Source organism: Syngnathus scovelli, chromosome 8, assembly GCF_024217435.2.
Source record: "Syngnathus scovelli strain Florida chromosome 8, RoL_Ssco_1.2, whole genome shotgun sequence".
Classification (NCBI taxonomy): Eukaryota; Metazoa; Chordata; class Actinopteri; order Syngnathiformes; family Syngnathidae; genus Syngnathus; species Syngnathus scovelli.
In genome coordinates, this window is record NC_090854.1 from 16,400,328 (window position 1) to 16,413,130 (window position 12,803).

The window sequence follows — 12,803 nt, forward strand, 5'->3', positions numbered from 1 at the left end:
GGCCAAGATAAAGCCCTTTAAAAGTTTTGCCATCAAAATTTTGCCGATAACTTCCATCCATCTTCGATTTCGCTTATTGGGGGAGGACACCATAAACCCGGAGAATAACGCAGGTAAACAAAAAGTTACTTCACAAACAAAAGCCTGGAGTCTGGATTTGAGCCCCCAATCTCAGAACTGTAAGGCGGGTGGTGCTGACCATTTGGTCCCTGTGTTTCTTGCCCTATGAGTTGAGCAACAAAACCAAATGTTTTTGAGAGGGGAAGTACAAACAATTAAAATATTGTGGTTGCTAAGGCTTTGCCAAATCAATAATTTTTGGGGCCAATCTCTGATATCACTGCCTGAACCCAATAAGATCTGTCTACACCAAAACCACCAAATTTTAACACAATACAGTAATCCCTCGTTTATCGCAGATAATTGGTTCCAAAAACCACCCGCGATAAGTGAAATCCGGAAAGTACGGTCACCAACAAGAAGTAATGGGCAGGCTAACGAGTTAGCGTAAAGATACTAATTCGCGATCGTGCTAACACGCGAAAATGGACTTCTAAAGGAATGTAAACGAACATTTGGAGCAATATTACATTGTCCTAAAGGTTAGACACGTTTCTTCAATTTAGAAGTTTTATATTGACTTTTAAAAATGTTTTTTTAATTTGGAAAAATAATCCGCGATGTAGCGAAGCCGCGATAAACGAAACGCGAAGTAGCACTGTATATAAGATTGGTTTGTTCCAAACTTGTGAATACAACATAACCAAACCCAAAAAACAGGTGAGCTAGCCCCAAGGGCAAATTTCATCGAGCCACTAGTGTAGCGTTCCACTTGTACTGTAGCTATGCTAACAAAAGTAGCATCAGTTTGGCCTTTAAGGAAATTGCAGGACTTCAATGTGTGTTGGACGGCAGGGCGGGATCGTTGTCAGTTGTCAAAAGTTAGCAGAATGTGAAAGAAGGTCATCATCCCCGGGAGGGCCCTCAAGTCAAAGCATGCCTTCCTTTCACGTGCCCTTTAGCTCACCACGTCGCCATTTAACACCTCACCTTATTTCCTGTGTCCTCCACCGCCATCTTGCTTCCTTTTGCTCCTTGCGGTGCATTTCATTTGTTGACGACTTCCAAAGACAGACCAGAAGAAGAAGGCTTGACTTAGCCTCGGCTAAAATCCCCACGGGCGCATGCTTTATAACTGTAATTAGAAAATGAATTTTACACAAATTAGTCAAACAATAAAACAGAAATGGCACTTTTGGCAGATAAGGCAGGTAATAAGTGTATTAGGGCGTTCACTCAGTGTGTGCGGTGCAGCACAGATACATATCCAATGGGCGGCAGCACAATAACACACTATTCTTATGTTAATCAAGGAGGCCATTAATGTTTACATTGGGAATCAGGCCTTCCAAAGAAGAGCCATTCAATTCTTGTTAAACGGGTATAATTAGTTTCCTCTTAAAGCCATATTCCATTAACTCACAGGTGAATTGCACCACCTTTCTGCTTGGTTTGTGTATGATAATGTGATTTAAAAGCAAATTACATATTCAGAGTACTTTCCCAATGGGGAAAATATATTTTAGATGCCTCTGTAAACATTTAAAAAGTGTTGTTCGTAATTCTGTGCTATTGATTTATGCATAAATTCATCTTTAGCCATAAACAGCTTAGAGGAGATTAGAGTTTGAATGGCTGTAAGATGACACCAAACACAAGCAGGGGTACTCCAAAACAAATCTTAAAGTGCCAAAATATATATTTTTTCCAGAGGTGAATGTCCATTTATTAAGTGTCAGGTCACACAAGAATATTCAAACGTTTCTTTCATAACAAAATAGGACCTTAAAATGTAATTTCCACTTTAACATAAATTAAAAATAAACAGTTAAATAAAACATCATTTAGGAGAGTATTTAAGTAGATTGTGCATTTTACAGTAAAGAAATAAATATGCAGTGAGGCATCACAATTTGAGTGTGTGCACGTGTGTGGAATAGGATTAGTCAGAATAATCATTAGTAATCATTAAGAAGAAACACAGATTAATAAGTGAATCTAAATATAATAAAAGCAGTTGTTGATTCATACATGGTAAGCCTCACTGATTAATTTATCCTAAAACACCAACAACGCATTCTGACCTTGTCAGCAATGCCTTCTATTGGTGATTGGTTGTCTCTCCTCGGGCGTGGTGGTTTCTTAAAAGTCAAATTTGAACAATTGGGTTCTTCTCAGAGTGCTGACTTTTCTTCACCGATCATATCACTCATGTCAGGTCATGCAGGTCGAAATATATTTTTTTATAATTGGAAAAGGAGATGATATCGTGGGATTTCGGCGTACATTTTGGTATCGACAAAAACAAAACCGATCCGGACAGACCGATGTAAACGCATCTAATCCCGGCCATGTTTTCACTTGTCCGTCTTTTAGCCTTGTGAGTACACTTACGATTTATATAGGTAGGTAAGCTTCACATGTGTTGCACACACACATGCAGACTCACGCACACACCGAGAATGTAATGGATAGGAGGAGGCTGAGGGCGTCTGTCAGGAGCGACTGTTCTAATCAGAGCAGTGGGGAGAGAGATAAAGGAGAAAATAATGAGTGTGGCATCGGGCCTTTCATAGCGCAACAAAAGGCCACGGGATCAGATAGACACACACAATGTGGAGAGGAGGAGGAGTTGAAGAGGGGAGAAAGGGAGCGAGAGGGAGGAGACTGTGTGTGTGTGTGTGTGTGTGTGTGGACAAGGAGCGTTTGCTAATAAGCCATCCTGCACTGTAACAGTTTTAGGAAACGTAAGCGTACTTTGATGATGCTGATTGATAGTCGTCTCCATGGCAACGTGGACGCCTCCCCTCCTTCGAGCTCACCGTAAAACTCTTATGCGTTTCCCCCATTTTGGTCTTCTTGAGCACCTTCCGCTGATTAGTGCAGCTTCATTTGCGGCCTTGCGGGATAATTTCCAGGCATCCTTTGATTATTAATGCCTAATTTCCACAGATTACACCTCTTGGATTATTAATGCCTAATTTAGTTTGATGACTCCAGTCATTAGACAGTGTCCAAACAAGCCTAGTGGTCTCCAATATGTGCACACACACTGTCAGAGAGCTCAGCAAGTGTTAAATTAACGGGCTACCTCTTGTTTTTATTTTTTATTTTTTTTTAAGGGATTTTTTCAAAGTTTCAAGTGAAAAATATACTAATTAAAAACTGCAAGCTCGGAGAAATGAGCAGGCAGACTCCGAAGGAAAAAAAAACCTATTCACAGACTTAATGAGCTTGTCGAAAGCTGAATAATTGATTTCTAATTCTAGCCTGCAGCTGTTGACCCAACCGACGTGCCCCCCCCCTTTTTTTTTTTTTTTGAATGAAGCTGAAAATATGTCATTGCGTTGCGACTTGGCACCGTGCGGCGCCGCTAACCAAACTCTGTCACGCCTACGTCACACTTTAAAGGATTTTATTTTGATGCCGGCTGTAAAGTTGTGGCAGTTAAAGCCTTGATCTCCAAACAGGCGTGCATCCTTCATTTGGAATTCATCACATACGATCCTTTTGATGGCTTCATCCATCAGTGGTTTAATGTTAGCTCCAATGTCAAAGGTCGAAAACAGTCGAATAGGCCCTTGCACCGTCTCCTCGACGTAAAAATGAAAATTTGACTCTACGCTCAGTCCACATCAAATAACATTGATGAAAATCTTGAAACCTCGATTGACGCCCTCCAAAACTCAACGAATCGTTTTTTGTCATTTGAACAGTTTAGCACCCAAGCAGCAATCAATCATGCCACCTTTTGATCATGCACAATCGCAGGTACCAAAGATTTGAGTTATTTACCAGAACTTGCTGCTATTGCTCTCCATTGGTGGTACTGATGGGTAAAAGTTGAATCAATATTTGACCATTTTTGCAAACTACTCACCAATTTTAAATGTTGAAAGTGGCTTGCACTTGTAGATGATTGTTCATGTTTGAACAAACATTAGGCAATCATTTTAGAAATGAACAAGATTCTGCCTAACATGAACATATGTTCATAAAACTTTGAACGACTCCCCAGTTTCATTTTAGTACAGATACCCAATCGGGTAATTAATAAAATACATGTTCATGAGATCTGTACCATCATGTCCTGGGGGGGCAGTTGCTTGTTTGGGGAGTTCAGCACAGAGCCGCCAGTGTGCGAACCACAGCCGTCCGGCGTCCCTGTAAGATGACCTCACGGAAAATAGGGCTAATCATTGCTGCGACGGACCCATGCTATCATATTCTGTCTGGAGGGGGAGGGGCCTAGTACACGGTGCAGTGGGAGGTGGATGAGAAAAATTAACAGAAATATATACCGCCATATGAGCAAACCCCCCCCCCTAAACTGAACCCCATTTATATTTAATGCCCTAATCAGCAGTCCGCAAAGGAGAAAAGGCCATGTGGGATTACTGGCCCCGGTGTTCACACAGGTGAGTTAGCACAGGTGAGGCAAGAGACTGGATATTCTCATCCTCATTCATCTCAACGAAGCGATGTCACTTCAGTGGAAATCATAATCATTATGAGGTGAGCCGAGAGGCCATCAGTCATTAAATTGGGATCATTATATGATACATTTCAGGGCTATTTGCCTGGTTTTGTTCCAAGGAGACAGCAGACCTACATGGGACGGTCCTGGGAAAAGAGACACAGGACACCCAGTGTCCTCCGTGAGAAAAACATGTCGCTGCTGCTTGTTAGCGACTCAATTACATGACAGTGGACGTGACAGACAGGAGCAGGAAAGTCTTAGAAATACAAGAAAGAAAAGTTTGGGTTGCTTCGCTATGACATCATCGCCACGTCAGGACTAGTACATCTCAAGTTTATACCGTCTTTTGAGTGCAGTAAAGTCCCGATTTATCAAGTTTGCAGTCCAAATTGAGAATTGTTGTACCACGTTGTGTCTTTTGTGTTTTTGAAGACCGTATGTTAAAGTAGAAATTGTTGGAATGTTTATTTACTTACTGGAATATCGATGCTAATCTCAGTTAGCATTTCATTATTTCTTAGCATTAAGCAAGCAGATTTTTGTTGGACAAAAAAAAACTCATTTGCACAAATAGAAAATTCTGCTTTGAAGATACATAAACTTTTTTCAAATAAAGTCAAATAAAGCTGCAGGTTTTCCATACATAAAATACAGAGTGTATCTGAAACATAAAAAATACACATTATAAATTTTCCTATGTATGGAAACTTCTGGCCTACCCTGTCATACTTGCATTTATTTTTTTTTGTGAATAATTTTGCCAATGTGAGCCCTCATTTTTAACTTTATCACCTGCCCCTACAAAAGTCTAACAGTTCCTCAAAAAGTTCAACTTGTATTTACTAGTGGTGCTATCGAAGCTACTGCTACCGGAAAGTACCTGTGACGTCACGATAATAAGGTCTAATTTGTTTTAACGATGAGCCAAATACAGTGTGTTTTGAAAAGCAACACACACAATGACACAATCAATGCAATTGATTTTACCGCTAACAATAGTTGAAAAGAAAAAAAACGCACATCGGCATTTGTGTGCGACTGGATGTAGCGTGTAGCTCGATGGAGAAAAGAATACAGTCGAAGAAGGCCTTGTAACCCGGCCCTGCCCTCCGCCCCCTCGCTGTCACTGGCCACGTGTAGTGTGTAATAGGCACTGACAGTCGTGCTACAGGTCACTCACCCCGTGGCCCCGTCTAATTGAGGCTAAGGATCCCGCCTTGTCCTGCCATCTATAATTAAGCGCATCATCTGCGGTCGTATGAAAGATTCAGCTCGACACACGATCGCGCTGCCGACCCCTTCGCCGCTCATGTGGATAAATACACAGCGCTCGACGAGTTTGAACAATTAGCCCAACAGGTAGACAGCTTGTAGAAACTGCATCGGAACTTAGAACGCAATACAATGCTGCTAGCAATATGCTTTATTAATGTCACGTTCCAAAGAAACACAACATGAAGAACAAAAGGAAAACAAAGTTCTGCTGTATTCAAAATCAACACAGGACGGAGACACCTACATTTAATCCAATGGCGGCAAGAAAACAGAGTTGAGCCTTCGGACTATAATACGAGTGAAAGCAGAGCAACAGGGTAATCGAATCCATCCTAACCCGACTGCAGAACAGATTTACAGGATTTACTAAAACAAAAAATGAGTACAACCATGCATCATTTGTTCGAGAGCCGGGACATTCAAAAACCGAGGCTCCACTGTATTTGATTATGTCCTGGCTCAAAAAGCGATCTGCTCCCCCCCTTCCCCAAGCCCGACCTAAAACTTGAAGTGTACTCCAATGCACCTTAGCTCCCCCTCTTATCCCTCCCTTCACTTCCTCCTCACCGGGGCCCACTCAGCTCCTCTCTCCTTCCCGTCTAGGCCTTTGAAATATGGCTTTGGAAAAAAACATTTTGGAATTAATGAATCATTTTTTGCCAGGTGTCGTTTAGGAAGCGTACACGTGTGAGTTGTCAGGCGAAATGGGGCGGGGGGGGGGACTAATAAATAGAGAGTGGAGTCTCCCCCTTGTCCAACCTCCCCTCCCTTCCCCTGCCCTTCGCCAGCGCACACACCTAACACACACACACACACCTTCGCTCTCTCCCACCACTCCCCCCCCCCTCCTTCAGCTGGAGATGAAAGGCCTGGCTCGTTCCTGTACCTTTAATTTAAAGCTGAAAGGGAAAAAACGAGAGCGGGGGTGCGAAACTGCTTATGAATATGGAGAGAATTGAATGAGAAGCGTCCTTTTGAATAAATGTGTATGAATGTCCCTTGCCCCTGTCTAGACCAAGGTTACAGGACACCCTTGGAAATACACATGGTGAGCTGCTCAAATGTGTGCGTGAATTAACGGAGTACTTTTGCCGTGTACACAAACACACACACACAAATATATACTGTATATATATATATATATATATTAAGAATACACTGTTTGTGTAAGCAACAGTAAAAAACTGATTGAGCAAATCGACCAGAAATATTAGTAGAAGAAGAAACCATGTCGACTTCCACATCAACCAAAAGTGACTTCGTCCATTTCAACCCAAACCCGTTTATTTGGCATATTTTTCCCATTTTTTGCTGTTACGCTGAGTTAACACTTCCTAATGGAGCTACAACGTATTCCTCAGGAGGATAACTCTTGCGCCCGACCATGTTTTTCACTCGCTCTGCTTCTCCTCGCTTCCAGGAATAACGGAAATATGTATACTGCCGTCACAGACATACGATTATTAATTGGCATAAATCACCAAAATATGTAAATTTAGGTTAAACTCAAAGTTTTGACATTTTGGCGTTACTTCTATTTTTTTTTTTTTTTGAAGAACTATGATTACAAAATGAGTTTTGCTGGCAATATGCTAATGCCATGAGCCACATGCTTTTTTGCACATAGTGAGTTCACCTTGAGCAGATGGTGGCCTTAGAAAGACAACTCAACAAAAGCAGCGTACTCTGAACTGTATGCATGTTTTTGTAATAAACAACCATACATGGAAACTTATGTGCAGGCACAAGGTTATGCGCTGCACACAAAGGAAGCGAATCGTGTTTTGTATGAATCGAACCCTTCATAGGATACATAACACACCTTAGTATCTCGTTCTAATGTCAGTGCAATCTTTCCCGATAGGAAATAATATAAAGATAATTAGTGCCAAGGTTAAACTGTCACAACATTTGATTTAAATTGGTTGATATGCAACATCATAAGGTTATTTTCAGCCATTATTTTATTCCTATCGTGATAAAGTTGGGTTTCTGCTCATTTAAACTACTTGTTAAATCGTATTTTTGTAATTAATTGTCGATTGAAGTTTAATGCCCGATTTCAGAGTATGTGCTCTCCTCAAGCAACTTTTTAGTCAGTTGGGGTTTTCATTTTATTTTTATTTACTTTTTCCAAAAACAAGTCCACACTGATATAATTAGCTTGAGAGTTTGATATGATGATTTTAGATACTTTAACTTATTGATTTAAGATCAGTTTGATTTATGTGTCAGTGTTTGACATATAGAAGCTTTCATTTTAAATCGAAATCGTCAATTAAAATGTTGTGGAATTTTCAAAAAAATGTGTCTGTTTCAGTTATATATTGCTTTATGCTCATTTACGGCTGCCTCTCTTCCCCCGACTTCAGATTTTTCTAAAATATGTCATTTCTATTTGTCTCTTTATTCAGCTGGAGAAAGAAATCTTTTAACTTTTGCACTCTAGGTTATGATGTGCCCATATTTCTGTATCACATAGATAAGCCTATTTGTGCCAAGGCCTGACTCTCAGAAGCTTTTCAGGGCTAGCTCTCTTTTCTTCTTCTTCATCAGAGGCAATAGAATTGCATCAAACCAAGGAGAGTTTAAATGACATTTCCACAAGTTCCCCTAGAATTCGTGACAATTTATTTTCTGAAATTAATTTTCAAACTGTACCAAATTTTTACATCGAATAAACAAAGTTGGTTTTACTGTTTGTGCAAGCAACAAGACTAACATTATTATCTAACTTTATTGATACAGTTTAATTATCCAATTTATATGTGAGTATGTAAATAAAGCCAATAAATTATGATGGACCACTGTCAAAATTTTAAAAATGATTCTAGTATTAATGAAGAAACAATCTAATGTGCCATGAAGTACAGTATATTTTATTTATTTAATTTTTTAACTATTTCAATATGTATTTATTGACGAAATATTGATTTATTTCAACACAATACAGAATACAATGTATACATACCACCACTGCCACAAAAATTAAAATAAATTCCCACGACACTAAAGTAAGTACTTCATGTCCTCGCACAGTCGAAAAAAGTTTTGCACGGAAAGAAACATTGCAAGTTTTTAGAGTTTAAAAACAAACTACCGAAATGCTTTGACTATATGGCGAAGGATAACAATTTTGAGTTGCTAACTATAGTGTAGAGAATGTGTCATGTTTTGCGGGGTGTTGTGTATGTGCGTTTATGTCAGGCACGACGACGTCGCTGCGAGATAGTCGAATGACTAATGCAATATGCTCCTTAACTGTTTGTATGATTTCCAACTAAATCCTTGAGAGAATACGTCGCCTGACTACACGAGTGAGTAAGAGTGAGGCAGCCGCCAAGTGGTTGATTAATAAAAAAAGGGAGATTAATTTGAATTGTTTAGAAGTAGTCTTGTGGGCGTCATGGCTGAGGGGATAGAGTGGACGTCTCGCCATTGAAAGACAGTTGGCTCCTCTCCTGTTTCCCTGAGAACTTGTCATCCTTGAGGAATTTTTCCCCTCGTCATTATGAATTTCGACTAAGCCTCATTCCCTCCGAGCTGTGTATTTGGTCTGGTACGGTAAAAAGGGTCCCGAATTATCCTGACATGAACGATTTGATTTTTCAGGAGCCGTTCATCTACGTGCGGTGATTTTCATCGTCTGGTTAACTATCCAATGACCTGCCTTGTTTCTGGTCTGCTATGATGTCATACTTTTTGGAAAAGCCTTTCATTCTATTCCTCACTAGCATTGACGATTGAAGAAATGATTTGTAAGTGTCAAGAAATTTGAAAGCTTCTAGAAACATGGCCACAAAATCTGCTAGAAACGATTAGGCTTGCATGCAAAAGTGTATGACCACATTTTATGAACCTGAGCAGATTTTTTGCACATACCAGAAGACCGACAGATACAAGCAACAGAAGGAAACAGATGCAACAGGACGAAGGACAACAGGAAACAAAAGAAGACCCAGATGATTGTAAAGACTTCGGATCAGTTTGAGGTTGTCTCCTACCGGCTCTGTGTGCCTATTGTGCGAGCCAGACGAGGGAAGAAATTGAATTCCCGGCTACTTTGGGGAGAACAAGGAGATACTCACACACACTCATGAGTTAAATGCTAATTGAAGGCGGCAGAGCGGCGGATGGGAACTGTGAGGGCTCCGCCTGAATGGTGCTCGGCCTTGGACTGAGAAGATGACAATTGTGGGAGGTAAAAGAAGTGCGTGCGCTAGTTGGTGTATAGACTTTGTTTGCAGACAGTAAGCCCTGGATTCCAGTTTCAATATCTTTGCTACAAGCGACACGTTTTTTTTTCTATTATTTGATTACATGTAAGGGGGCGATTGCCAAATGCGAATGGGGTACAAAGTTTTCGGTGATCGGTGCTGGTTATAAGCAGCAGCTAAATTGAAACTAGCATAGCTTATGCAGAAAAATGCAAACATCTGATGGTTACTCATCTTGCTATATTAACTATTATTGCATAAAGTTTTTTTTTTTCTTAAAATCCTTGGACTTCTGCCGAGTTATTTGACGGCAGAAGCAACAATATTGTTTTTTTCAGTCAAGTTTCCAAATTGGAGGGAGGGGGCTACATTAATATGGACCAAAGAAAATTGAATAATAAAATACCTGTGTTTATGTGGACGTGTGTTTAAAGAGCCAATTTAAAAAAAAAAAAAAAGTTTGAGAAAAAAAACATGTTCGAGGACGCACACTTGTCGCCTGTGCGCTAATTACAACCTTCGAAGCATTGAAGGACTCAGGTGCTGCAAAAATACTTGAGCAAAGGACCTCGGCGGATGATCGAGCGCGGAAGGCCACGTCAACCAGCCTCCGTTCCGTCGCTAATGAACACACAAGGATCGTCTCTCCCTGTCTTTACTGTTGCAATTAATGAATTCCATTTCTACGAATTTTCTCTTCCCCGACGGTCTGTCAGTCACCTTGGTCCACAGGAGAAACCTTCAATACCAAAACAAGCTTCGACTGGCACAAAAGGCGCCCGCCCACGGAAAATTCGATCAGCTAATTAAGACGTGACGTTCGAGTGGGAAGTCAACACAAACAGGGCCGGACAGATGTCTCGCTGGGGTGACTTCAAAAGAGGGGGATAAAGAAGCCGGGGCCGTGTAATGTGATTTGGATATAATGCTTCCAGGTCAGGGGTGACCGCTGCACGACTGGGCAGCTGACAAGCGGCTAACTAAGCATGACGGATGACAATTCAATGGACTGCCTTCTCTTTACGTTCAGAGCCGGGCGGGAACAAATGACTTTGCTGGACATCTTGTCAGCAAACAAGAAGATGCATGTACTCTTTGAAATCTTTTTGACACTTGGGGGTGTCCTTGATTCAGAGAGGGAAGCATGAAGAAAGAAAATTCGAGGAAAATAATTGTACCATGAAAGTTCAGACTAAAGGTTCTCGACCAAGGTTGGGAAAGTTATTGCTGTTATTCCGTACCCACCAAGCAATTTAATTTTCGCATCTAAAAAATTTGAACAAGGGTCTGTATATGTAAAAACATTTATACACAATGATATAAACTTAAAAATGAAACTAAAACTCCACGGCGTTACAGAAAGGGTATATTGTTGAAATGTTATTTGTAATGCCTAATATTACTGCACTAGTTACTGTAATTACTCCCGACACAGCTCCAGGCTGACAGTCTTGGGGGATGTTTCAGGTCTAAGAGCGTGAGTTAGAGGGGCGCAAAGAAGGCGGAGAGCAGAGATGAGCAATTAAACCACAAGGACAGCACCCAGGCATCAGTACGGAGGCGGAGAGGGAGGAAATCGAAGCGTGGAAGGGTTAAAACATTTCACCTATTATGCGTCTACCCTTTGGTACACGCTGAGAAATTAATAGGAGAAATTAGCAAAGCAATTACCACTTTCAATTGGACTTCAGATCTTGTCACAGCTGCAGCAAGACTTTTAAAAATGTCTTTCGTAGCCTTTCGCGTTAGGCTGTTATTAATTTGGCAATATTCCGCAGACCTTTTATTTTTAACCCTGACTTGAGTGAACTGCTGTCAGATTTCATCGGAATTGTAACGATTCATCTAACGATTCACCTTTTCTGTTCCAGGTGAGTTTATTGGGGAAGGACTGATTTGGAATTATTTTTGTGATGAATAGGGAAGGTAAGGACTTGCACAATTGTGTCCCCCAAAAAGTTAATTAGCTGAAAATCTCCATATTTGTGATATATTTTCATTTGTATGTTTAACAGTGTAGTGCATTAATCCCAGGGCTGGGTCATAATTATTTATTTACTTCTTCACTGTTCTGTTCTTGGTGTTAGATTTTATCAAATAAATTTTCCCCAAAATGCGACTTATACTCCAGTGCGATTTATATGGGATGTCTTTTCCTTATGTATTATGCATTTTATGGCTGGTGCGACTTGTATTCAGGAGCGATTTATAATCCAGAAAATACGGTTCTTGTATATTCATTGTACAAAATAAAGAAATTCTTACCAATTGTTCTGGAAATAAGTTTTTGCTGGTTGGCAACTCTGCAATTGGTCATTACCTATTAAGTGAGATGTCTTGTTTTCTCCTGTGTGTACTTTATTTATCTAAATAATAAAAATGACAAATGAGAATTAAAATTAACTTGCAGATCATTAGAAAATTGCTCCTCAAATGAAGACACTTATTATCAAAACTGCTACGCAAACATAATAGAAAGATCGAATCGGATTTGAGACGTCTTGAAGTATTTCAGGTATGCCGTGATGCGTTTTCAATAATAGCTTTCTTGTAACTTAAGTGTTTGAAGCAGCTTTTGTATTTCAAATAATGTTTAACAAAAGATATCACACGTGTAACTCAAGTAACCAGTGATTAATTTGCTTCACAAAATCTTTTCTTGGTGTCCAAGAGATTCACTTGCTTCACCACCCAACGCTGAATCGATCTAATTGATTTTCTTGAAAGAGAGTCAACCTGGCGTTTTCAGGCAAAGGGGAGGGGCAAGCGGG

The 12,803-nt window shown here is 40.2% G+C and overlaps 1 long non-coding RNA gene across 1 annotated transcript in view; it reads right to left on the reverse strand.

Annotated features, from left to right (window-relative positions):
• LOC125973483 (uncharacterized) overlaps positions 1 to 12,803 on the reverse strand; it is a 61,138-nt gene that overhangs the window by 17,359 nt on the left and 30,976 nt on the right. The window contains exon 2 of the long non-coding RNA XR_007483164.2: positions 1,051 to 1,195. This is a non-coding gene — a long non-coding RNA (uncharacterized lncRNA). The remainder of the gene's footprint in view (positions 1 to 1,050; positions 1,196 to 12,803) is intronic.